This window comes from Oncorhynchus kisutch, unplaced genomic scaffold, assembly GCF_002021735.2.
Source record: "Oncorhynchus kisutch isolate 150728-3 unplaced genomic scaffold, Okis_V2 scaffold731, whole genome shotgun sequence".
NCBI lineage: Eukaryota > Metazoa > Chordata > Actinopteri > Salmoniformes > Salmonidae > Oncorhynchus > Oncorhynchus kisutch.
The window spans coordinates 33325-59148 of record NW_022262676.1 but is presented as its reverse complement, the minus strand read 5'-3'; the positions used below and the strand labels follow the sequence as shown (position 1 = coordinate 59148).

Genomic DNA, 25824 nt, shown 5'->3' with positions numbered 1-25824 from the left:
GGATAGTTTCCTTGAAGCCAAAGCATAAAGAAAGAACACATACAGATGCCGAAACCAGGGATCGAACCAGGGACCTTTAGATCTTCAGTATAACGCTCTCCCAACTGAGCTATTTCGGCAATTCACTCAACTTAATTCTGTGGCACCCTTGACAATTCACATGCATGTGACTCATAATTTTGACACTCAAAATGTACATAATTGCCAGTATGGGGATCGAACCCATAACCTTGGCGTTATTTGTACCACTCTCTAACCAACTGAGCTAACCGTCCACTAGATATTGGGTGCAATTGTTGATATGCACCGAACCTCTGCAAGTGCTGGCGCTATGAAAACACTGAGACTGTTTTCAGCAAGTTGCAACATTGAAATGCAGAAAAAGCACTTTTCCATAAACAAGCTCTAAATCATGTTTGATGCACTCTGGATGTCCAATTTTTGCTGTGCTGTGTCTAGGTTGAGATGAAATGAACACCGTGGGATAGTTTTCAGCAAGTTGCAACATTGAAATGCAGAAATAAGCACTTTTCCATAAACAAGCTCTAAATCATGTTTGATGCACTCTGGATGAAAAATGTTTTTGTTATGTTTATTCGAATGTTATGAAAACACTGTGGACTGTTTTCAGCAAGTTGCAACATTGAAATGCAGAAATAAGCACTTTTCATAAACAAGCTCTAAATCATGTTTGATGCACTCTGGATGTCCAATTTTTGCTGTGCTGTTCTAGTTGAGATGAAATGAACACCGTGGACAGTTTTCAGCAAGTTGCAACATTGAAATGCAGAAATAAGCACTTTTCCATAAACAAGCTCTAAATCATGTTTGATGCACTCTGGATGTCAATTTTTGCTGTGCGTGTCTAGTTGAGATGAAATGAACACCGTGGACAGTTTTCAGCAAGTTGCAACATTGAAATGCAGAAATAGCACTTTTCCATAAACAAGCTCTAAATCATGTTTGATGCACTCTGGATGTCCAATTTTTGCTGTGCTGTCTAGTTGAGATGAAATGAACACCGTGGACAGTTTTCAGCAAGTTGCAACATTGAAATGCAGAAATAAGCACTTTTCCATAAACAAGCTCTAAATCATGTTTGATGCACTCTGGATGTCCAATTTTTGCTGTGCTGTGTCTAGTTGAGATTAAATGAACACCGTGGACAGTTTTCAGCAAGTTGCAACATTGAAATGCAGAAATAAGCACTTTTCCATAAACAAGCTCTAAATCATGTTTGATGCACTCTGGATGAAAAATGTTTTTGTTATGTTTTATTCGAGATGTTATGAAAACACTGTGGACAGTTTTCAGCAAGTTGCAACATTGAAATGCAGAAATAAGCACTTTTCCATAAACAAGCTCTAAATCATGTTTGATGCACTCTGGATGTCCAATTTTGCTGTGCTGTGTCTAGTTGAGATGAAATGAACACCGTGGACAGTTTTCAGCAAGTTGCAACATTGAAATGGAAATAAGCACTTTCCATAAACAAGCTCTAAATCATGTTTGATGCACTCTGGATGAAAATTGTTTTTGTATGTATTTGAGATGTTAAAAAACACTGTGGACAGTTTCAGCAAGTTGCAACATTGAAATGCAGAAATAAGCACTTTTCCATAAACAAGCTCTAAATCATGTTTGATGCACTCTGGATGTCCAATTTTTGCTGTGCTGTGTCTAGTTGAGATAATGAACACCGTGGACAGTTTTCAGCAAGTTGCAACATTGAAATGCAGAAATAAGCACTTTTCCATAAACAAGCTCTAAATCATGTTTGATGCACTCTGGATGTCCAATTTTTGCTGTGCTGTGTCTAGTTGAGATGAAATGAACACCGTGGACAGTTTTCAGCAAGTTGCAACATTGAAATGCAGAAATAAGCACTTTTCCATAAACAAGCTCTAAATCATGTTTGATGCACTCTGGATGTCCAATTTTGCTGTGCTGTCTAGTTGAGATGAAATGAACGCGTGGACAGTTTTCAGCAAGTTGCAACATTGCAGAAATAGAAATAAGCACTTTTCATAAACAAGCTCTAAATCATGTTTGATGCACTCTGGATGTCCAATTTGCTGTGCTGTCTTAGTTGAGATGAAATGAACACCGTGGACAGTTTTCAGCAAGTTGCAACATTGAAATGCAGAAATAAGCACTTTTCCATAAACAAGCTCTAAATCATGTTTGATGCACTCTGGATGTCCAATTTTGCTGTGCTGTGTCTAGTTGAGATGAAATGAACACCGTGGACAGTTTTCAGCAAGTTGCAACATTGAAATGCAGAAATAAGCACTTTTCCATAAACAAGCTCTAAATCATGTTTGATGCACTCTGGATGTCCAATTTTTGCTGTGCTGTGTCTAGTTGAGATGAAATGAACACCGTGGACAGTTTTCAGCAAGTTGCAACATTGAAATGCAGAAATAAGCACTTTTCCATAAACAAGCTCTAAATCATGTTTGATGCACTCTGGATGAAAAATGTTTTTTGTTATGTTATTCGAGATGTTATGAAAACACTGTGGACTTTTCAGCAAGTTGCAACATTGAAATGCAGAAATAAGCACTTTTCCATAAACAAGCTCTAAATCATGTTTGATGCACTCTGGATGTCCAATTTTTGCTGTGCTGTGTCTAGTTGAGATGAAATGAACGCCGTGGACAGTTTTCAGCAAGTTGCAACATTGAAATGCAGAAATAAGCACTTTTCCATAAACAAGCTCTAAATCATGTTTGATGCACTCTGGATGAAAAATGTTTTGTTTGTTTATTCGAGATGTTATGAAAACACTGTGGACTGTTTTCAGCAAGTTGCAACATTGAAATGCAGAAATAAGCACTTTTCCATAAACAAGCTCTAAATCATGTTTGATGCACTCTGGATGTCCAATTTTTGCTGTGCTGTGTCTAGTTGAGATGAAATGAACACCGTGGACAGTTTTCAGCAAGTTGCAACATTGAAATGCAGAAATAAGCACTTTTCCATAAACAAGCTCTAAATCATGTTTGATGCACTCTGGATGTCCAATTTTTGCTGTGCTGTGTCTAGTTGAGATGAAATGAACCGTGGACAGTTTTCAGCAAGTTGCAACATTGAAATGCAGAAATAAGCACTTTTCCATAAACAAGCTCTAAATCATGTTTGATGCACTCTGGATGTCCAATTTTTGCTGTGCTGTGTCTAGGTTGAGATGAAATGAACACCGTGGACAGTTTTCAGCAAGTTGCAACATGAAATGCAGAAAGAGAAATAAGCACTTTTCCATAAACAAGCTCTAAATCATGTTTGATGCACTCTGGATGCAATTTTGCTGTGCTGTCTCTATTGAGATTAAATGAACACGTGGACAGTTTTCAGCAAGTTGCAACATTGAAATGCAGAAATAAGCACTTTTCCATAAACAAGCTCTAAATCATGTTTGATGCACTCTGGATGTCCAATTTTGCTGTGCTGTGTCTAGGTTGAGATGAAATGAACACTGTGGACAGTTTTCAGCAAGTTGCAACATTGAAATGCAGAAATAAGCACTTTTCCATAAACAAGCTCTAAATCATGTTTGATGCACTCTGGATGTCCAATTTGCTGTGCTGTGTCTAGTTGAGATGAATGAAAACACCGTGGACAGTTTTCAGCAAGTTGCAACATTGAAATGCAGAAATAAGCACTTTTCCATAAACAAGCTCTAAATCATGTTTGATGCACTCTGGATGAAAAATTTTTGTTATGTTTATTCGAGATGTTATGAAAACATGTGGACTGTTTTCAGCAAGTTGCAACATTGAAATGCAGAAATAAGCACTTTTCCATAAACAAGCTCTAAATCATGTTTGATGCACTCTGGATGTCCAATTTTGCTGTGCTGTGTCTAGTTGAGATGAAATGAACACCGTGGACAGTTTTCAGCAAGTTGCAACATTGAAATGCAGAAATAAGCACTTTTCCATAAACAAGCTCTAAATCATGTTTGATGCACTCTGGATGTCCAATTTTTGCTGTGCTGTGTCTAGTTGAGATGAAATGAACACGTGGACAGTTTTCAGCAAGTTGCAACATTGAAATGCAGAAATAAGCACTTTTCCATAAACAAGCTCTAAATCATGTTTGATGCACTCTGGATGTCCAATTTTTGCTGTGCTGTGTCTAGTTGAGATGAAATGAACACCGTGGACAGTTTTCAGCAAGTTGCAACATTGAAATGCAGAGAAATAAGCACTTTTCCATAAACAAGCTCTAAATCATGTTTGATGCACTCTGGATGTCCAATTTTTGCTGTGCTGTCTATAGTTGAGATGAAATGAACGCCGTGGACAGTTTTCAGCAAGTTGCAACATTGAAATGCAGAAATAAGCACTTTTCCATAAACAAGCTCTAAATCATGTTTGATGCACTCTGGATGTCCAATTTTTGCTGTGCTGTGTCTATTGAGATGAAATGAACACCGTGGACAGTTTTCAGCAAGTTGCAACATTGAAATGCAGAAATAAGCACTTTTCCATAAACAAGCTCTAAATCATGTTTGATGCACTCTGGATGTCCAATTTTTGCTGTGCTGTGTCTAGTTGAGATTAAATGAACACTGTGGACAGTTTTCAGCAAGTTGCAACATTGAAATGCAGAAATAAGCACTTTTCCATAAACAAGCTCTAAATCATGTTTGATGCACTCTGGATGTCCAAATTTTGCTGTGCTGTGTCTAGTTGAGATGAAATGAACACCGTGGACAGTTTTCAGCAAGTTGCAACATTGAAATGCAGAAATAAGCACTTTTCCATAAACAAGCTCTAAATCATGTTTGATGCACTCTGGATGAAAATTTTTTGTTATGTTTATTCGAGATGTATGAAAACACTGTGGACTTTTTCAGCAAGTTGCAACATTGAAATGCAGAAATAAGCACTTTTCCATAAACAAGCTCTAAATCATGTTTGATGCACTCTGGATGAAAAATGTTTTGTTATGTTTATTCGAGATGTTATAAAACACTGTGACAGTTTTCAGCAAGTTGCAACATTGAAATGCAGAAATAAGCACTTTTCCATAAACAAGCTCTAAATCATTGATGCACTCTGGATGTCCAATTTTTTGTTGTGGTTATTGAGATGAAATGAAAACTGTGGACAGTTTTCAGCAAGTTGCAACATTGAAATGCAGAAATAAGCACTTTTCCATAAACAAGCTCTAAATCATGTTTGATGCACTCTGGATAAAAATTTTTGTTATGTTTATTCGAGATGTTATGAAAACACTGTGGACAGTTTTCAGCAAGTTGCAACATTGAAATGCAGAAATAAGCACTTTTCCATAAACAAGCTCTAAATCATGTTTGATGCACTCTGGATGTCCAATTTTTGCTGTGCTGTGTCTAGTTGAGATGAAATGAACCCGTGGATAGTTTTCAGCAAGTTGCAACATTGAAATGCAGAAATAAGCACTTTTCCATAAACAAGCTCTAAATCATGTTTGATGCACTCTGGATGTCCAATTTTTGCTGTGCTTTGTCTAGTTGAGATGAAATGAACACCGTGGACAGTTTTCAGCAAGTTGCAACATTGAAATGCAGAAATAAGCACTTTTCCATAAACAAGCTCTAAATCATGTTTGATGCACTCTGGATGAAAAATGTTTTGTTTGTTTGAGATGTTATGAAAAACACTGTGGACAGTTTTCAGCAAGTTGCAACATTGAAATGCAGAAATAAGCACTTTTCCATAAACAAGCTCTAAATCATGTTTGATGCACTCTGGATGAAAAATTTTTGTTATGTTTATTCGAGATGTTATGAAAACACTGTGGACTGTTTTCAGCAAGTTGCAACATTGAAATGCAGAAATAAGCACTTTTCCATAAACAAGCTCTAAATCATGTTGATGCACTCTGGATGAAAAATGTTTTGTTATGTTTATTCGAGATGTTATGAACACTGTGGACAGTTTTCAGCAAGTTGCAACATTGAAATGCAGAAATAAGCACTTTTCCATAAACAAGCTCTAAATCATGTTTGATGCACTCTGGATGTCCAATTTTGCTGTGCTGTGTCTAGTTGAGATGAAATGAACACCGTGGACAGTTTTCAGCAAGTTGCAACATTGAAATGCAGAAATAAGCACTTTTCCATAAAAAGCTCTAAATCATGTTTGATGCACTCTGGATGTCCAATTTTTGCTGTGCTGTCTAGTTGAGATGAATGAACGCGTGGACAGTTTTCAGCAAGTTGCAACATTGAAATGCAGAAATAAGCACTTTTCCATAAACAAGCTCTAAATCATGTTTGATGCACTCTGGATGAAAAATGTTTTGGTTATGTTTATTCGAGATGTTATGAAAACACTGTGGACAGTTTTCAGCAAGTTGCAACATTGAAATGCAGAAATAAGCACTTTTCCATAAACAAGCTCTAAATCATGTTTGATGCACTCTGGATGAAAAATGTTTTTGTGTTATGTCTATTTGAGATGTATGAAAACACTGTGGACAGTTTTCAGCAAGTTGCAACATTGAAATGCAGAAATAAGCACTTTTCCATAAACAAGCTCTAAATCATGTTTGATGCACTCTGGATGTCCAATTTTTGTTATGTTTATTCGAGATGTTATGAAAACACTGTGGACTTTTTCAGCAAGTTGCAACATTGAAATGCAGAAATAAGCACTTTTCCATAAACAAGCTCTAAAATCATGTTTGATGCACTCTGGATGTCCAATTTTTGCTGTGCTGTGTCTAGTTGAGATTAAATGAACACCGTGGACAGTTTTCAGCAAGTTGCAACATTGAAATGCAGAAATAAGCACTTTTCCATAAACAAGCTCTAAATCATGTTTGATGCACTCTGGATGAAAATGTTTTTGTTGTTTATTCGAGATGTTATGAAAACACTGTGGACTGTTTTCAGCAAGTTGCAACATTGAAATGCAGAAATAAGCACTTTTCCATAAACAAGCTCTAAATCATGTTTGATGCACTCTGGATGTCCAATTTTTGCTGTGCTGTCTATTGAGTTGAAATGAACATTGTGGACTGTTTTCAGCAGTTGCAACATTGAAATGAGATAAGCACTTTTCCATAAACAAGCTCTAAATCATGTTTGATGCACTCTGGATGTCAATTTTTGCTGTGCTGTGTCTATTTGAGATGAAAAACATTGTGGACAGTTTTCAGCAAGTTGCAACATTGAAAACAGAAACAGCACTTTTCCATAAACAAGCTCTAAATCATGTTTGATGCACTCTGGATGTCCATTTTGTGTGCTGTCTATTTGAGATGAAATGAACATTGTGGACAGTTTTCAGCAAGTTGCAACATTGAAATGCAGAAATACACTTTTCCATAAACAAGCTCTAAATCATGTTTGATGCACTCTGGATGTCCTTTTGCTGTGCTGTCTATTTGAGATGAAATGAACATTGTGGACAGTTTTCAGCAAGTTGCAACATTGAAATGCAGAAAAAGCACTTTTCCATAAACAAGCTCTAAATCATGTTTGATGCACTCTGGATGTCCAATTTTTTGCTGTGCTGTCTATTTGAGATGAAATGAACATTGTGGACATTTTCAGCAAGTTGCAACATTGAAATGCAGAAAAAACACTTTTCCATAAACAAGCTCTAAATCATGTTTGATGCACTCTGGATGTCCAATTTTTGCTGTGCTGTCTATTGAGATGAATGAAAAACATGTGGACAGTTTTCAGCAAGTTGCAACATTGAAATGCAGAAAAAAACTTTTCCATAAACAAGCTCTAAATCATGTTTGATGCACTCTGGATGTCCAATTTTTGCTGTGCTGTCTATTGAGATGAAATGAACATTGTGGACAGTTTTCAGCAAGTTGCAACATTGAAATGGAAATTTTTTTTTCCATAAACAAGCTCTAAATCATGTTTGATGCACTCTGGATGTCCATTTTTGCTGTGTGTCTATTGAGATGAAATGAACATTGTGGACAGTTTTCAGCAAGTTGCAACATTGAAATGCAGAAAAAACTTTTCCATAAACAAGCTCTAAATCATGTTTGATGCACTCTGGATGTCCAATTTTTGCTGTGCTGTCTATTGAGATGAAATGAACATTGTGGACTGTTTTCAGCAAGTTGCAACATTGAAATGCAGAAAAATTTTTTCCATAAACAAGCTCTAAATCATGTTTGATGCACTCTGGATGCAATTTTTGCTGTGCTGTCTATTGAGATGAAATGAACATTGTGGACAGTTTTCAGCAAGTTGCAACATTGAAATGCAGAAAAAAAAGCCTTTTCCATAAACAAGCTCTAAATCATGTTTGATGCACTCTGGATGTCTTTTTTTTGTTGCTGTGTGTCTTTGAGATGAAATGAACATTGTGGACATTTTCAGCAAGTTGCAACATTGAAATGCAGAAAAAACTTTTTCCATAAACAAGCTCTAAATCATGTTTGATGCACTCTGATGTCCAATTTTTGCTGTGCTGTCTATTTGAGATGAAATGAACATTGTGGACAGTTTTCAGCAAGTTGCAACATTGAAATACAGAAAAACACTTTTCCATAAACAAGCTCTAAATCATGTTTGATGCACTCTGGATGTCCAATTTTTGCTGTGCTGTCTATTCGAGATGAAATGAACATTGTGGACTGTTTTCAGCAAGTTGCAACATTGAAATGGAAATTTTTTTTTCCATAAACAAGCTCTAAATCATGTTTGATGCACTCTGGATGTCCATTTTTGCTGTGCTGTCTATTTGAGATGAAATGAACATGTGGACAGTTTTCAGCAAGTTGCAACATTGAAATACAGAAAAAAGCACTTTTCCATAAACAAGCTCTAAATCATGTTTGATGCACTCTGGATGTCCAATTTTTGCTGTGCTGTCTATTTGAGATGAAATGAACATTGTGGACAGTTTTCAGCAAGTTGCAACATTGAAAACAGAATAAAAACTTTTCCATAAACAAGCTCTAAATCATGTTTGATGCACTCTGGATGTCCAATTTTGCTGTGCTGTCTATTTGAGATGAAATGAACATGTGGACAGTTTTCAGCAAGTTGCAACATTGAAATGCAGAAAAAACTTTTCCATAAACAAGCTCTAAATCATGTTTGATGCACTCTGGATGTCCAATTTTGCTGTGCTGTCTATTCGAGTTGAAATGAACACTGTGGACTGTTTTCAGCAAGTTGCAACATTGAAATGGAGATAAGCACTTTTCCATAAACAAGCTCTAAATCATGTTTGATGCACTCTGGATGTCCATTTTTTGCTGTGCTGTCTATTGAGATGAAATGAACATTGTGGACAGTTTCAGCAAGTTGCAACATTGAAATACAGAAAAAACACTTTTCCATAAACAAGCTCTAAATCATGTTTGATGCACTCTGGATGTCCAATTTTTGCTGTGCTGTCTATTTGAGATGAAATGAACATTGTGGACAGTTTTCAGCAAGTTGCAACATTGAAATGCAGAAATAACACTTTTCCATAAACAAGCTCTAAATCATGTTTGATGCACTCTGGATGTCCAATTTTTGCTGTGCTGTCTATTTGAGATGAAATGAACTGTGGACAGTTTTCAGCAAGTTGCAACATTGAAATGCAGAAAAATTTTTTTCCATAAACAAGCTCTAAATCATGTTTGATGCACTCTGGATGTCCAATTTTTGCTGTGCTGTCTATTTGAGATGAAATGAACATTGTGGACTGTTTCAGCAAGTTGCAACATTGAAATGCAGAAATACACTTTTCCATAAACAAGCTCTAAATCATGTTTGATGCACTCTGGATGTCCAATGTTTGCTGTGCTGTCTATTGAGATGAAATGAACATTGTGGACAGTTTTCAGCAAGTTGCAACATTGAAATGCAGAAAAAAACGTTTTTCCATAAACAAGCTCTAAATCATGTTTGATGCACTCTGGATGTCCAATTTTGCTGTGCTGTCTATTTGAGATGAAATGAACATTGTGGACAGTTTTCAGCAAGTTGCAACATTGAAATACTGAAAAACTGTTTTCCTTCATCCAAACAAGCTGTTCTAAATCATGTTTTGATGCAATCTGGATTTCCAATTTTTGGTGCTGTCCTGTTGTCTGGAGTTTGAGATTGAAATGACCCGTGGAGAGTTTTCAGCAAGTTTCACATTGAAATGGAAATAGCACTTTTCCATAAACAAGCTCTAAATCATGTTTGATGCACTCTGGATGTCCAATTTTTGCTGTGCTGTCTAGTTGAGATGAAATGAACACCGTGGACAGTTTTCAGCAAGTTGCAACATTGAAATACAGAAAAAAACACTTTTCCATAAACAAGCTCTAAATCATACTCATAATTTTGACACTCAAAATGTACACAATTGCCAGTATGGGGATCGAACCCATAACCTTGGCGTTATTTGTACCACTCTCTAACCAACTGAGCTAACCGTCCACTAGATATTGGGTGCAATTGTTGATATGCACCGAACCTCTGCAAGTGCTGGCGCCTAAACTAACAAATCAACCAACAGCATAGACTCACAAGACTGGACCCTCTTGGTTGCTTCTTGAGGAAATTCCAAACGGCTGGGGAATTAGCTCAAATTCATTGCATCCCTGAGGTAGTTGGATCGATGCCTGCATTCTCCAAAAGCACATTATTTTATGGATCCAAGAAAACTCCAGTTCACACTTCATGCAGCCTTGTCTTACGACAACCTACTGTCATGTAAACAATGACATGAAACTGTCATGTAAAAATGACAAGCAACTCTCATGTAACACTGATGTCACAATGTCAGATGACAAAGCAAGACATTACTTACTTTCAGAGAGCAGCGTATCACACACTCTAACCAACTGAGCTAACCGGCTGCTGGTTACAGAGCACAATTGTTGAGATGCACCGTGCATCTGCAAGTGCTGGAGCGCAAACTAACAAGTCCACCAACAGCATAGCCTGACAAGACTGGACACTCTTGGTTGCTCCTTGTGGCAATTCCAAACAGCTGGGGAATTTGTTCAATTGGTATTGTGTTTGCTTAGCATGCTATAGGTAGTTGGATCGGTGCCCGCATTCCCCAAAAACACATTTTTTTGGGGATCCAAGAAAGCTTCAGTTCACACTTCATGCAGCCTTGTCCTACGACAACCTACTGTCATGTAACAATGACAAGCAATTTCCTGTAACACTGATGTCAAAATGTCAGATGAAAAAGCAAGACATTACTTACTTTCAGAGGAGCAGCGTAGCACACACCATTGAGGCCCACAAACAAAGCTGTGGATAGTTTCCTTGAAGCCAGAGCATAAAGAAAGAACACATACAAATGCCGAAACCAGGGATCGAACCAGGGACCTTTAGATCTTCAGTCTAACGCTCTCCCAACTGAACTATTTCGGCAATTCACTCAACTTAATTCTGTGGCACCCTTGACAATTCACATGCATGTGATTCATAATTTTGACACTCAAAATGTACATAATTGCTAGTATGGGGATCGAACCAAAAACCTTGGCATTATTAGCACCACACTCTAACTAACTGAGCTAACCGTCCACTAGTTATAGGGTGCAATTGTTGATATGCACCGAGCCTCTGCAAGTGCTGGCGCCTAAACTAACAAATCAACCAACAGCATAGCCTGACAAGACTGGACCCTCTTGGTTGCTTCTTGCGGAAATTCCAAACGGCTGGGGAATAAGCTCAAATGCTTTGCATGCCTGAGGTAGTGGGATCGATGCCTGCATTCTCCAAAAGCACATTGTTTTATGGATCCAAGAAAACTCCAGTTCACACTTCATGCAGCCTTGTCTTACGACAACCTACTGTCATGTAAACAATGACAAGAAACTGTCATGTAACAATGACAAGCAACTCTCATGTAACACTGATGTCACAATGTCAGATGACAAAGCAAGACATTACTTACTTTCAGAGGGCAGCGTATCACACACTCTAACCAACTGAGCTACCCGGCCGCTGGCTACAGAGTACAATTGTTGAGATGCACCGAGCCTCTGCAAGTGCTGGAGCGCAAACTAACAAGTCCACCAACAGCATAGCCTGACAAGACTGAACACTCTTGGTTGCTCCTTGTGGCAATTCCAAACAGCTGGGGAATTTGTTCAATTGGTATTGTGTTTGCTTAGCATGCTATAGGTAGTGGGATCGATGCCCGCATTCCCCCAAAACACATTTTTTTGTGGATCCAAGAAAGCTCCAGTTCACACTTCATGCAGCCTTGTCTTACGACAACCTACTGTCATGTAACAATGACAAGCAACTTTCCTCTAACACTGATGTCAAAATGTCAGATGAAAAAGCAAGACATTACTTACTTTCAGAGGAGCAGCGTAGCACACACCATTGAGGCCCACAAACAAAGCTGTGGAAAGTTTCCTTGAAGCAAGAGCATAAAGAAAGAACACATACAGATGCCGAAACCAGGGATCGAACCAGGGACCTTCAGATCTTCAGTCTAACGCTCTCCCAACTGAGCTATTTCGGCAATTCACTCAAATTAATTCTGTGGCACTCTTGATAATTCACATGCATGTGACTCATAATTTTGACACTCAAAATGTAAATAATTGCCAGTATGGGGATTGAACCCATAACCTTGGCCTTATTTGCACCACTCTCTAACCAACTGAGCTAACCGTCCACTAGCTATTGGGTGCAATTGTTGATATGCACCGAACCTCTGCAAGTGCTGGTGCCTAAACTAACAAATCAACCAACAGCATAGCCTGACAAGACTGGACCCTCTTGGTTGCTTCTTGAGGAAATTCCAAACGCCTGGGGAATTAGCTCAAATTCTTTGCATCCCTGAGGTAGTTGGATCGATGACTGCATTCTACAAAAGCACATTATTTTATGGATCCAAGAAAACTCCAGTTCACACTTCATGCAGCCTTGTCTTAGGACAACCTACTGTCATGTAAACAATGACATGAAACTGTCATGTAACAATGACAAGCAACTCTCATGTAACACTGATGTCACAATGTCAGATGACAAAGCAAGACATTACTTACTTTCAGAGAGCAGCGTATCACACACTCTAACCAACTGAGCTAACCGGCCGCTGGCTACAGAGCACAATTGTTGAGATGCACCGAGCCTCTGCAAGTGCTGGAGCGCAAACTAACAAGTCCACCAACAGCATAGCCTGACAAGACTGGACACTCTTGGTTGCTCCTTGTGGCAATTCCAAACAGCTGGGGAATTTGTTCAATTGGTATTGTGTTTGCTTAGCATGCTATAGGTAGTGGGATCGGTGCCCGCATTCCCCAAAAACATTTTTTTTTGTGGATCCAAGAAAGCTCCAGTTCATACTTCATGCAGCCTTGTCTTACAACAACCTACTGTCATGTAACAATGACAAGCAACTTTCCTGTAACACTGATGTCAAAATGTCAGATGAAAAAGCAAGACATTACTTACTTTCAGAGGAGCAGCGTAGCACACACCATTGAGGTCCACAAACAAAGCTGTGGATAGTTTCCTTGAAGCCAGAGCATAAAGAAAGAACACATACAAATGCCGAAACCCAGGATCGAACCAGGGACCTTTAGATCTTCAGTCTAACGCTCTCCCAATTGAGCTATTTCAGAAATTCACTCAACTTAATTCTGTGGCACCCTTGACAATTCACATGCATGTGATTCATAATTTTGACACTCAAAATGTACATAATTGCCAGTATGGGGATCGAACCCATAACCTTTGCTTTATTTGCACCACTCTCTAACCAACTGAGCTAACCGTCCACTAGCTATTGGGTGCAATTGTTGATATGCACCGAACCTCTGCAAGTGCTGGCGCCTAAACTAACAAATCAACCAACAGCATAGCCTGACAAGACTGGACCCTCTTGGTTGCTTCTTGCGGAAATTCCAAACGGCTGGGGAATTAGCTCAAATTCTTTGCATGCCTGAGGTAGTGGGATCGATGCCTGCATTCTCCAAAAGCACATTGTTTTATGGATCCAAGAAAACTCCAGTTCACACTTCATGCAGCCTTGTCTTACGACAACCTACTGTCATGTAAACAATGACAAGAAACTGTCATGTAACAATGACAAGCAACTCTCATGTAACACTGATGTCACAATGTCAGATGACAAAGCAAGACATTACTTACTTTCAGAGAGCAGCGTATCACACACTCTAACCAACTGAGCTAACCGGCCGCTGGCTACAGAGCACAATTGTTGAGATGCACCGAGCCTCTGCAAGTGCTGGAGCACAAACTAACAAGTCCACCAAAAGCATAGCCTGACAAGACTGGACACTCTTGGTTGCTCCTTGTGGCAATTCCAAACAGCTGGGGAATTTGTTCAATTGGTATTGTGTTTGCTTAGCATGCTATAGGTAGTGGGATCGGTGCCCGCATTCCCCAAAAACACATTTTTTGTGGATCCAAGCAAGCTCCAGTTCACACTTCATGCAGCCTTGTCTTACGACAACCTACTGTCATGTAACAATGACAAGCAACTTTCCTGTAACACTGATGTCAAAATGTCAGATGAAAAAGCAAGACATTACTTACTTTCAGAGGAGCAGCGTAGCACACAGCATTGAGGCCCACAAAAAAGCTGTGGATAGTTTCCTTGAAGCCAGAGCATAAAGAAAGAACACATACAAATGCCGAATCCCGGGATCGAACCAGGGACCTTTAAATCTTCAGTCTAACACTCTCCCAACTGAGCTTTTTCGGCAATTCCCTCAATTTAATTCTGTGGCACCCTTGACAATTCACATGCATGTGATTCATAATTTTGACACTCAAAATGTACATAATTGCCAGTATGGGGATTGAAGCCATATTCTTGGCGTTATTTGCACCACTCTCTAACCAACTGAGCTAACCGTCCACTAGCTATTGGGTGCAATTGTTGAGATGCACCGAGACTCTGCAAGTGCTGGCGCCTAAACTAACAAATCAACCAACAGCATAGCCTGACAAGACTGGACCCTCTTGGTTGCTTCTTGCGGAAATTCCAAACGGCTGGGGAATTAGCTCAAATTCTTTGCATGCCTGAGGTAGTGGGATCGATGCCTGCATTCTCCAAAAGCACATTATTTTATGGATCCAAGAAAGCTCCAGTTCACACTTCATGCAGCCTTGTCTTACGACAACCTAATGTCATGTAACAATGACAAGCAACTTTCCTGTAACACTGATGTCAAAATGTCAGATGAAAAAACAAGACATTACTTACATTCAGAGGAGCAGCGTAGCACACACCATTGAGGCCCACAAACAAAGCTGTGGATAGTTTCCTTGAAGCCAGAGCATAAAGAAAGAACACATACAGATGCCGAAACCAGGGATCGAACCAGGGACCTTTAGATCTTCAGTCTAACGCTCTCCCAACTGAGCTATTTCGGCAATTCTCCAAAAGCACATTGTTTTATGGATCCAAGAAAACTCCAGTTCACACTTCATTCAGCCTTGTCTTAGGACAACCTACTGTCATGTAAACAATGACAAGAAACTGTCATGTAACAATGACAAGCAACTCTCATGTAACACTGATGTCACAATGTCAGATGACAAAGCAAGACATTACTTACTTTCAGAGAGCAGCGTATCACACACTCTAACCAACTGAGCTAACCGGCCGCTGGCTACAGAGCACAATTGTTGAGATGCACCGAGCCTCTGCAAGTGCTGGAGCACAAACTAACAAGTCCACCAAAAGCATAGCCTGACAAGACTGGACACTCTTGGTTGCTCCTTGTGGCAATTCCAAACAGCTGGGGAATTTGTTCAATTGGTATTGTGTTTGCTTAGCATGCTATAGGTAGTGGGATCGGTGCCCGCATTCCCCAAAAACACATTTTTTGTGGATCCAAGCAAGCTCCAGTTCACACTTCATGCAGCCTTGTCTTACGACAACCTACTGTCATGTAACAATGACAAGCAACTTTCCTGTAACACTGATGTCAAAATGTCAGATGAAAAAGCAAGACATTACTTACTTTCAGAGGAGCAGCGTAGCACACAGCATTGAGGCCCACAAAAAAGCTGTGGATAGTTTCCTTGAAGCCAGAGCATAAAGAAAGAACACATACAAATGCCGAATCCCGGGATCGAACCAGGGACCTTTAGATCTTCAGTCTAACACTCTCCCAACTGAGCTTTTTCGGCAATTCCCTCAATTTAATTCTGTGGCACCCTTGACAATTCACATGCATGTGATTCATAATTTTGACACTCAAAATGTACATAATTGCCAGTATGGGGATTGAAGCCATATTCTTGGCGTTATTTGCACCACTCTCTAACCAACTGAGCTAACCGTCCACTAGCTATTGGGTGCAAATGTTGAGATGCACCGAGACTCTGCAAGTGCTGGCGCCTAAACTAACAAATCAACCAACAGCATAGCCTGACAAGACTGGACCCTCTTGGTTGCTTCTTGCGGAAATTCCAAACGGCTGGGGAATTAGCTCAAATTCTTTGCATGCCTGAGGTAGTGGGATCGATGCCTGCATTCTCCAAAAGCACATTATTTTATGGTTCCAAGAAAGCTCCAGTTCACACTTCATGCAGCCTTGTCTTACGACAACCTAATGTCATGTAACAATGACAAGCAACTTTCCTGTAACACTGATGTCAAAATGTCAGATGAAAAAACAAGACATTACTTACATTCAGAGGAGCAGCGTAGCACACACCATTGAGGCCCACAAACAAAGCTGTGGATAGTTTCCTTGAAGCCAGAGCATAAAGAAAGAACACATACAGATGCCGAAACCAGGGATCGAACCAGGGACCTTTAGATCTTCAGTCTAACGCTCTCCCAACTGAGCTATTTCGGCAATTCTCCAAAAGCACATTGTTTTATGGATCCAAGAAAACTCCAGTTCACACTTCATGCAGCCTTGTCTTACGACAACCTACTGTCATGTAAACAATGACAAGAAACTGTCATGTAACAATGACAAGCAACTCTCATGTAACACTGATGTCACAATGTCAGATGACAAAGCAAGACATTACTTACTTTCAGAGAGCAGCGTATCACACACTCTAACCAACTGAGCTAACCGGCCGCTGGCTACAGAGCACAATTGTTGAGATGCACCGAGCCTCTGCAAGTGCTGGAGCACAAACTAACAAGTCCACCAAAAGCATAGCCTGACAAGACTGGACACTCTTGGTTGCTCCTTGTGGCAATTCCAAACAGCTGGGGAATTTGTTCAATTGGTATTGTGTTTGCTTAGCATGCTATAGGTAGTGGGATCGGTGCCCGCATTCCCCAAAAACACATTTTTTGTGGATCCAAGCAAGCTCCAGTTCACACTTCATGCAGCCTTGTCTTACGACAACCTACTGTCATGTAACAATGACAAGCAACTTTCCTGTAACACTGATGTCAAAATGTCAGATGAAAAAGCAAGACATTACTTACTTTCAGAGGAGCAGCGTAGCACACAGCATTGAGGCCCACAAAAAAGCTGTGGATAGTTTCCTTGAAGCCAGAGCATAAAGAAAGAACACATACAAATGCCGAATCCCGGGATCGAACCAGGGACCTTTAGATCTTCAGTCTAACACTCTCCCAACTGAGCTTTTTCGGCAATTCCCTCAATTTAATTCTGTGGCACCCTTGACAATTCACATGCATGTGATTCATAATTTTGACACTCAAAATGTACATAATTGCCAGTATGGGGATTGAAGCCATATTCTTGGCGTTATTTGCACCACTCTCTAACCAACTGAGCTAACCGTCCTTAAGCTATTGGGTGCAATTGTTGAGATGCACCGAGACTCTGCAAGTGCTGGCGCCTAAACTAACAAATCAACCAACAGCATAGCCTGACAAGACTGGACCCTCTTGGTTGCTTCTTGCGGAAATTCCAAACGGCTGGGGAATTAGCTCAAATTCTTTGCATGCCTGAGGTAGTGGGATCGATGCCTGCATTCTCCAAAAGCACATTATTTTATGGATCCAAGAAAGCTCCAGTTCACACTTCATGCAGCCTTGTCTTACGACAACCTACTGTCATGTAACAATGACAAGCAACTTTCCTGTAACACTGATGTCAAAATGTCAGATGAAAAAACAAGACATTACTTACATTCAGAGGAGCAGCGTAGCACACACCATTGAGGCCCACAAACAAAGCTGTGGATAGTTTCCTTGAAGCCAGAGCATAAAGAAAGAACACATACAGATGCCGAAACCAGGGATCGAACCAGGGACCTTTAGATCTTCAGTCTAACGCTCTCCCAACTGAGCTATTTCGGCAATTCTCCAAAAGCACATTGTTTTATGGATCCAAGAAAACTCCAGTTCACACTTCATGCAGCCTTGTCTTAGGACAACCTACTGTCATGTAAACAATGACAAGAAACTGTCATGTAACAATGACAAGCAACTCTCATGTAACACTGATGTCACAATGTCAGATGACAAAGCAAGACATTACTTACTTTCAGAGAGCAGCGTATCACACACTCTAACCAACTGAGCTAACCGGCCGCTGGCTACAGAGCACAATTGTTGAGATGCACCGAGCCTCTGCAAGTGCTGGAGCGCAAACTAACAAGTCCACCAACAGCATAGCCTGACAAGACTGGACACTCTTGGTTGCTCCTTGTGGCAATTCCAAACAGCTGGGGAATTTGTTCAATTGGTATTGTGTTTGCTTAGCATGCTATAGGTAGTGGGATCGGTGCCCGCATTCCCCAAAAACACATTTTTTGGTGGATCCAAGAAAGCTCCAGTTCACACTTCATGCAGCCTTGTCTTACGACAACCTACTGTCATGTAACAATGACAAGCAACTTTCCTGTAACACTGATGTCAAAATGTCAGATGAAAAAACAAGACATTACTTACATTCAGAGGAGCAGCGTAGCACACACCATTGAGGCCCACAAACAAAGCTGTGGATAGTTTCCTTGAAGCCAGAGCATAAAGAAAGAACACATACAGATGCCGAAACCAGGGATCGAACCAGGGACCTTTAGATCTTCAGTCTAACGCTCTCCCAACTGAACTATTTCGGCAATTCACTCAACTTAATTCTGTGGCACCCTTGACAATTCACATGCATGTGATTCATAATTTTGACACTCAAAATGTACATATTGCCAGTATGGGGATCGAACAGATAACCTTGGAGTTATTAGCACCACACTCTATCCAAATGAGCTAACCATTCAACATTCTATTGGGCGCAATTGTTGAGATGCACCGAGACTCTGCAAGTGCTGGCGCCTAAACTAACAAATCAACCAACAGCATAGCCTGACAAGACTGGACCCTCTTGGTTGCTTCTTGCGGAAATTCCAAACGGCTGGGGAATTAGCTCAAATTCTTTGCATGCCTGAGGTAGTGGGATCGATGCCTGCATTCTCCAAAAGCACATTATTTTATGGATCCAAGAAAGCTCCAGTTCACACTTCATGCAGCCTTGTCTTACGACAACCTACTGTCATGTAACAATGACAAGCAACTTTCCTGTAACACTGATGTCAAAATGTCAGATGAAAAAACAAGACATTACTTACATTCAGAGGAGCAGCATAGCACACACCATTGAGGCCCACAAACAAAGCTGTGGATAGTTTCCTTGAAGCCAGAGCATAAAGAAAGAACACATACAGATGCCGAAACCAGGGATCGAACCAGGGACCTTTAGATCTTCAGTCTAACGCTCTCCCAACTGAGCTATTTCGGCAATTCACTCAACTTAATTCTGTGGCACCCTTGACAATTCACATGCATGTGATTCATAATTTTGACACTCAAAATGTACATAATTGCCAGTATGGGGATCGAACAGATAACCTTGGAGTTATTAGCACCACACTCTAACCAACTGAGCTAACCATTCAACTAGCTATTGGGCGCAATTGTTGAGATGCACCGAGCCTCTGCAAGTGCTGGCGCCTAAACTAACAAATCAACCAACAGCATAGCCTGACAAGACTGGACACTCTTGGTTGCTTCTTACGGAAATTCCAAACGGCTGGGGAATTAGCTCAAATTCTTTGCATGCCTGAGGTAGTGGGATCGATGCCTGCATTCTCCAAAAGCACATTGTTTTATGGATCCAAGAAAACTCCAGTTCACACTTCATGCAGACTTGTCTTACGACAACCTACTGTCATGTAAACAATGACAAGAAACTGTCATGTAACAATGACAAGCAACTCTCATGTAACACTGATGTCACAATGTCAGATGACAAAGCAAGACATTACTTACTTTCAGAGAGAGCGTATCACACACTCTAACCAACTGAGCTAACCGTCCGCTGGCTATAGAGCACAATTGTTGAGATGAGCCTCTGCAAGTGCTGGAGCGCAAACTAACAAGTCCACCAACAGCATAGCCTGACAAGACTGGACACTCTTGGTTGCTCCTTGTGGCAATTTCAAACAGCTGGGAAATTTGATCAATTGGTATTGTTTTTGCTTAGCATGCTATAGGTAGTGGGATCGATTCCCGCATTCCCCCAAAACAATTTTTTTTGTGGGTCCAAGAAAGCTCCAGTTCACACTTCATGCAGCCTTGTCTTACGACAACCTACTGTCATGTAACAATGACAAGCAACTTTCCTGTAACACTGATGTCAAAATGTCAGATGAAAAAGCAAGACTTTACTTTCAGAGGAGCAGCGTAGCACACACCATTGAGGCCCACAAACAAAGCTGTGGATAGTTTCCTTGAAGCCAAAGCATAAAGAAAGAACACATACAGATGCCGAAACCAGGGATCGAACCAGGGACCTTTAGATCTTTAGTCTAACGCTCTCCCACTGAGCTATTTCGGCAATTCACTCAACTTAATTCTGTGGCACCCTTGACGATTCACATGCATGTGACTCATAATTTTGACACTCAAAATGTACATAATTGCCAGTATGGGGATCGAACCCATAACCTTGGCATTGTTTGCACCACACTCTAACCAACTGAGCTAACCTTCCACTAGATATTGGGTGCAATTGTTGATATGCACCGAAACTCTGCAAGCGCTGGCGCCTAAACTAACAAATCAACCAACAGCATAGACTGACAAGACTGGACCCTCTTGGTTGCTTCTTGAGGAAATTCTAAACGGCTGGGGAATTAGCTCAAATTCTTTGCATCCCTGAGGTAGTTGGATCGATGCCTGCATTCTCCAAAAGCACATTATTTTATGGATCCAAGAAAACTCCAGTTCACACTTCATGCAGCCTTGTCTTACGACAACCTACTGTCATGTAAACAATGACATGAAACTGTCATGTAAAAATGACAAGCAACTCTCATGTAACACTGATGTCACAATGTCAGATGACAAAGCAAGACATTACTTACTTTCAGAGAGCAGCGTATCACACACTCTAACCAACTGAGCTAACCGTCCGCTGGCTACAGAGCACAATTGTTGAGATGAGCCTCTGCAAGTGCTGGAGCGCAAACTAACAAGTCCACCAACAGCATAGCCTGACAAGACTGGACACTCTTGGTTGCTCCTTGTGGCAATTTCAAACAGCTGGGAAATTTGATAAATTGGTATTGTTTTTGCTTAGCATGCTATAGGTAGTGGGATCGATTCCCGCATTCCCCCAAAACAATTTTTTTTGTGGGTCCAAGAAAGCTCCAGTTCACACTTCATGCAGCCTTGTCTTACGACAACCTACTGTCATGTAACAATGACAAGCAACTTTCCTGTAACACTGATGTCAAAATGTCAGATATAAAAGCAAGACGTTACTTTCTTTCAGAAGAGCAGCGTAGCACACACCATTGAGGCCCACAAACAAAGCTGTGGATAGTTTCCTTGAAGCCAGAGCATAAAGAAATAACACATACAGATGCCGAAACCAGGGATCGAACCAGGGACCTTTGGATCTTCAGTCTAACGCTCTCCCAACTGAGCTATTTTGGCAATTCACTCAACTTAATTCTGTGGCACCCTTGACAATTCACATGCATGTGACTCATAATTTTGACACTCAAAATGTACATAATTTCCAGTATGGGGATCGAACCCATAACCTTAGAATAATTTGCACCACACTCTAACCAACTGAGCTAACCTTCCACTAGATATTGGGTGCAATTGTTGATATGCACCGAACCTCTGCAAGTGCTGGCGCCTAAACTAACAAATCAACCAACAGCATAGACTGACAAGACTGGACCCTCTTGGTTGCTTCTTGAGGAAATTCCAAACGGCTGGGGAATTAGCTCAAATTCTTTGCATCCCTGAGGTAGTTGGATCGATGCCTGCATTCTCCAAAAGCACATTATTTTATGGATCCAAGAAAACTCCAGCTCACACTTCATGCAGCCTTGTCTTACGACAACCTACTGTCATGTAAACAATGACATGAAACTGTCATGTAAAAATGACAAGCAACTCTCATGTAACACTGATGTCACATGACAAAGGAAGACATTACTAACTTTCAGAGAGCAGCGTATCACACACTCTAACCAACTGAGCTAACCGTCCGCTGGCTATAGAGCACAATTGTTGAGATGAGCCTCTGCAAGTGCTGGAGCGCAAACTAACAAGTCCACCAACATCATAGCCTGACAAGACTGGACACTCTTGGTTGCTCCTTGTGGCAATTTCAAACAGCTGGGAAATTTGATCAATTGGTATTGTTTTTGCTTAGCATGCTATAGGTAGTGGGATCGATTCCCGCATTCCCCCAAAACAATTTTTTTTGTGGGTCCAAGAAAGCTCCAGTTCACACTTCATGCAGCCTTGTCTTACGACAACCTACTGTCATGTAACAATGACAAGCAACTTTCCTGTAACACTGATGTCAAAATGTCAGATATAAAAGCAAGACATTACTTTCTTTCAGAAGAGCAGCGTAGCACACACCATTGAGGCCCACAGACAAAGCTGTGGATAGTTTCCTTGAAGCCAGAGCATAAAGAAAGAACACATACAGATGCCGAAACCAGGGATCGAACCAGGGACCTTTAGATCTTCAGTCTAACACTCTCCCAACTGAGCTATTTCGGTAATTCACTCAACTTGATTCTGTAGCACCCTTGACAATTCACATGCATGTGATTCATAATTTTGACCTTGGCATTATTTGCACCACACTCTAACCAACTGAGCTAACCAAGTGCTGGCGCCTAAACTAACAAATCAACCAACAGCATAGACTGACAAGACTGGACCCTCTTGGTTGCTTCTTGAGGAAATTCCAAACGGCTGGGGAATTAGCTCAAATTCTTTAGCATCCCTGAGGTAGTTGGATCGATGCCTGCATTCTCCAAAAGCACATTATTTTATGGATCCAAGAAAACTCCAGTTCACACTTCATGCAGCCTTGTCTTACGACAACCTACTGTCATGTAAAAATGACAAGCAACTCTCATGTAACACTGATGTCACAATGTCAGATATAAAAGCAAGATATTACTAACTTTCAGAGAGCAGCGTATCACACACTCTAACCAACTGAGCTAACCGGCCGCTGGCTACAGAGCACAATTGTTGAGATGAGCCTCTGCAAGTGCTGGAGCGCAAACAAACAAGTCCACCAACAGCATAGCCTGACAAGACTGGACACTCTTGGTTGCTCCTTGTGGCAATTTCAAACAGCTGGGAAATTTGATCAATTGGTACTGTTTTTGCTTAGCATGCTATAGGTAGTGGGATCGATTCCCGCATTCCCCCAAAACAATTTTTTTTGTGGGTCCAAGAAAGCTCCAGTTCACACTTCATGCAGCCTTGTCTTACGACAACCTACTGTCATGTAACAATGACAAGCAACTTTCCTGTAACACTGATGTCAAAATGTCAGATATAAAAGCAAGAGATTACTTTCTTTCAGAAGATCAGCGTAGCACACACCATTGAGGCCCACAAACAAAGCTGTGGATAGTTTCCTTGAAGCCAAAGCATAAAGAAAGAACACATACAGATGCCGAAACCAGGGATCGAACCAGGGACCTTTAGATCTTCAGTCTAACGCTCTCCCAACTGAGCTATTTCGGCAATTCACTCAACTTAATTCTGTGGCACCCTTGACAATTTACATGCATGTGACTCATAATTTTGACACTCAAAATGTACATAATTGCCAGTATGGGGATCGAACCCATAACCTTGGCATTATTTGCACCACACTCTAACCAACTGAGCTAACCTTCCACTAGATATTGGGTGCAATTGTTGATATGCACCGAACCTCTGCAAGTGCTGGCGCCTAAACTAACAAATCAACCAACAGCATAGACTGACAAGACTGGACCCTCTTGGTTGCTTCTTGAGGAAATTCCAAACGGCTGGGGAATTAGCTCAAATTCTTTGCATCCCTGAGGTAGTTGGATCGATGCCTGCATTCTCCAAAAGCACATTATTTTATGGATCCAAGAAAACTCCAGTTCACACTTCATGCAGCCTTGTCTTACGAAAACCTACTGTCATGTAAACAATGACATGAAACTGTCATGTAAAAATGACAAGCAACTCTCATGTAACACTGATGTCACAATGTCAGATGACAAAGCAAGACATTACTAACTTTCAGAGAGCAGCGTATCACACACTCCAACCAACTGAGCTAACCGGCCGCTGGCTACAGAGCACAATTGTTGAGATGAGCCTCTGCAAGTGCTGGAGCGCAAACTAACAAGTCCACCAACAGCATAGCCTGACAAGACTGGACACTCTTGGTTGCTCCTTGTGGCAATTTCAAACAGCTGGGAAATTTGATCAATTGGTACTGTTTTTGCTTAGCATGCTATAGGTAGTGGGATCGATTCCCGCATTCCCCCAAAACAATTTTTTTTGTGGGTCCAAGAAAGCTCCAGTTCACACTTCATGCAGCCTTGTCTTACGACAACCTACTGTCATGTAACAATGACAAGCAACTTTCCTGTAACACTGATGTCAAAATGTCAGATATAAAAGCAAGAGATTACTTTCTTTCAGAAGATCAGCGTAGCACACACCATTGAGGCCCACAAACAAAGCTGTGGATAGTTTCCTTGAAGCCAGAGCATAAAGAAAGAACACATACAGATGCCGAAACCACGGGTCGAACCAGGGACCTTTAGATCTTCAGTCTAACGCTCTCCCAACTGAGCTATTTCAGCAATTCACTCAACTTGATTCTGTAGCACCCTTGACAATTCACATGCATGTGATTGATAATTTTGACACTCAAAATGTACATAATTGCCAGTATGGGGATCGAACTCATAACCTTGGCATTATTTGCACCACACTCTAACCAACTGAGCTAAACTTCCACTATTTATTGGGTGCAATTGTTGATATGCACTGAACCTCTGCAAGTGCTGGCGCCTAAACTAACAAATCAACCAACAGCATAGACTGACAAGACTGGACCCTCTTGGTTGCTTCTTGAGGAAATTCCAAACGGCTGGGGAATTAGCTCAAATTCTTTAGCATCCCTGAGGTAGTTGGATCGATGCCTGCATTCTCCAAAAGCACATTATTTTATGGATCCAAGAAAACTCCAGTTCACACTTCATGCAGCCTTGTCTTACGACAACCTACTGTCATGTAAAAATGACAAGCAACTCTCATGTAACACTGATGTCACAATGTCAGATGACAAAGCAAGACATTACTAACTTTCAGAGAGCAGCGTATCACACACTCTATGAGCTAACCGGCCGCTGGCTACAGAGCACAATTGTTGAGATGAGCCTCTGCAAGTGCTGGAGCGCAAACTAACAAGTCCACCAACAGCATAGCCTGACAAGACTGGACACTCTTGGTTGCTCCTTGTGGCAATTTCAAACAGCTGGGAAATTTGATCAATTGGTACTGTTTTTGCTTAGCATGCTATAGGTAGTGGGATCGATTCCCGCATTCCCCCAAAAAATTTTTTTTGTGGGTCCAAGAAAGCTCCAGT

General features: G+C 40.7%; 9 non-coding genes across 9 annotated transcripts; all 9 read right to left on the bottom strand.

The window, feature by feature from the left end:
- Window positions 1-11271: 11271 nt before the first annotated feature.
- trnaf-gaa (transfer RNA phenylalanine (anticodon GAA)) lies at window positions 11272-11344 on the bottom strand. Its single transcript has one exon. It is a non-coding gene; the product is annotated as a tRNA-Phe (tRNA).
- Window positions 11345-12379: 1035 nt separating this feature from the next.
- On the bottom strand, window positions 12380-12452 carry trnaf-gaa (transfer RNA phenylalanine (anticodon GAA)). The gene has a single exon. It is a non-coding gene; the product is annotated as a tRNA-Phe (tRNA).
- A 2815-nt stretch (window positions 12453-15267) lies between these two features.
- On the bottom strand, window positions 15268-15340 carry trnaf-gaa (transfer RNA phenylalanine (anticodon GAA)). Its single transcript has one exon. It is a non-coding gene; the product is annotated as a tRNA-Phe (tRNA).
- Window positions 15341-16703: 1363 nt separating this feature from the next.
- trnaf-gaa (transfer RNA phenylalanine (anticodon GAA)) lies at window positions 16704-16776 on the bottom strand. The gene has a single exon. It is a non-coding gene; the product is annotated as a tRNA-Phe (tRNA).
- A 1363-nt stretch (window positions 16777-18139) lies between these two features.
- On the bottom strand, window positions 18140-18212 carry trnaf-gaa (transfer RNA phenylalanine (anticodon GAA)). Its single transcript has one exon. It is a non-coding gene; the product is annotated as a tRNA-Phe (tRNA).
- A 691-nt stretch (window positions 18213-18903) lies between these two features.
- On the bottom strand, window positions 18904-18976 carry trnaf-gaa (transfer RNA phenylalanine (anticodon GAA)). Its single transcript has one exon. It is a non-coding gene; the product is annotated as a tRNA-Phe (tRNA).
- A 601-nt stretch (window positions 18977-19577) lies between these two features.
- On the bottom strand, window positions 19578-19650 carry trnaf-gaa (transfer RNA phenylalanine (anticodon GAA)). Its single transcript has one exon. It is a non-coding gene; the product is annotated as a tRNA-Phe (tRNA).
- A 1026-nt stretch (window positions 19651-20676) lies between these two features.
- On the bottom strand, window positions 20677-20748 carry trnaf-aaa (transfer RNA phenylalanine (anticodon AAA)). Its single transcript has one exon. It is a non-coding gene; the product is annotated as a tRNA-Phe (tRNA).
- Window positions 20749-23860: 3112 nt separating this feature from the next.
- trnaf-gaa (transfer RNA phenylalanine (anticodon GAA)) lies at window positions 23861-23933 on the bottom strand. Its single transcript has one exon. It is a non-coding gene; the product is annotated as a tRNA-Phe (tRNA).
- Between the last annotated feature and the right edge of the window lie 1891 nt (window positions 23934-25824).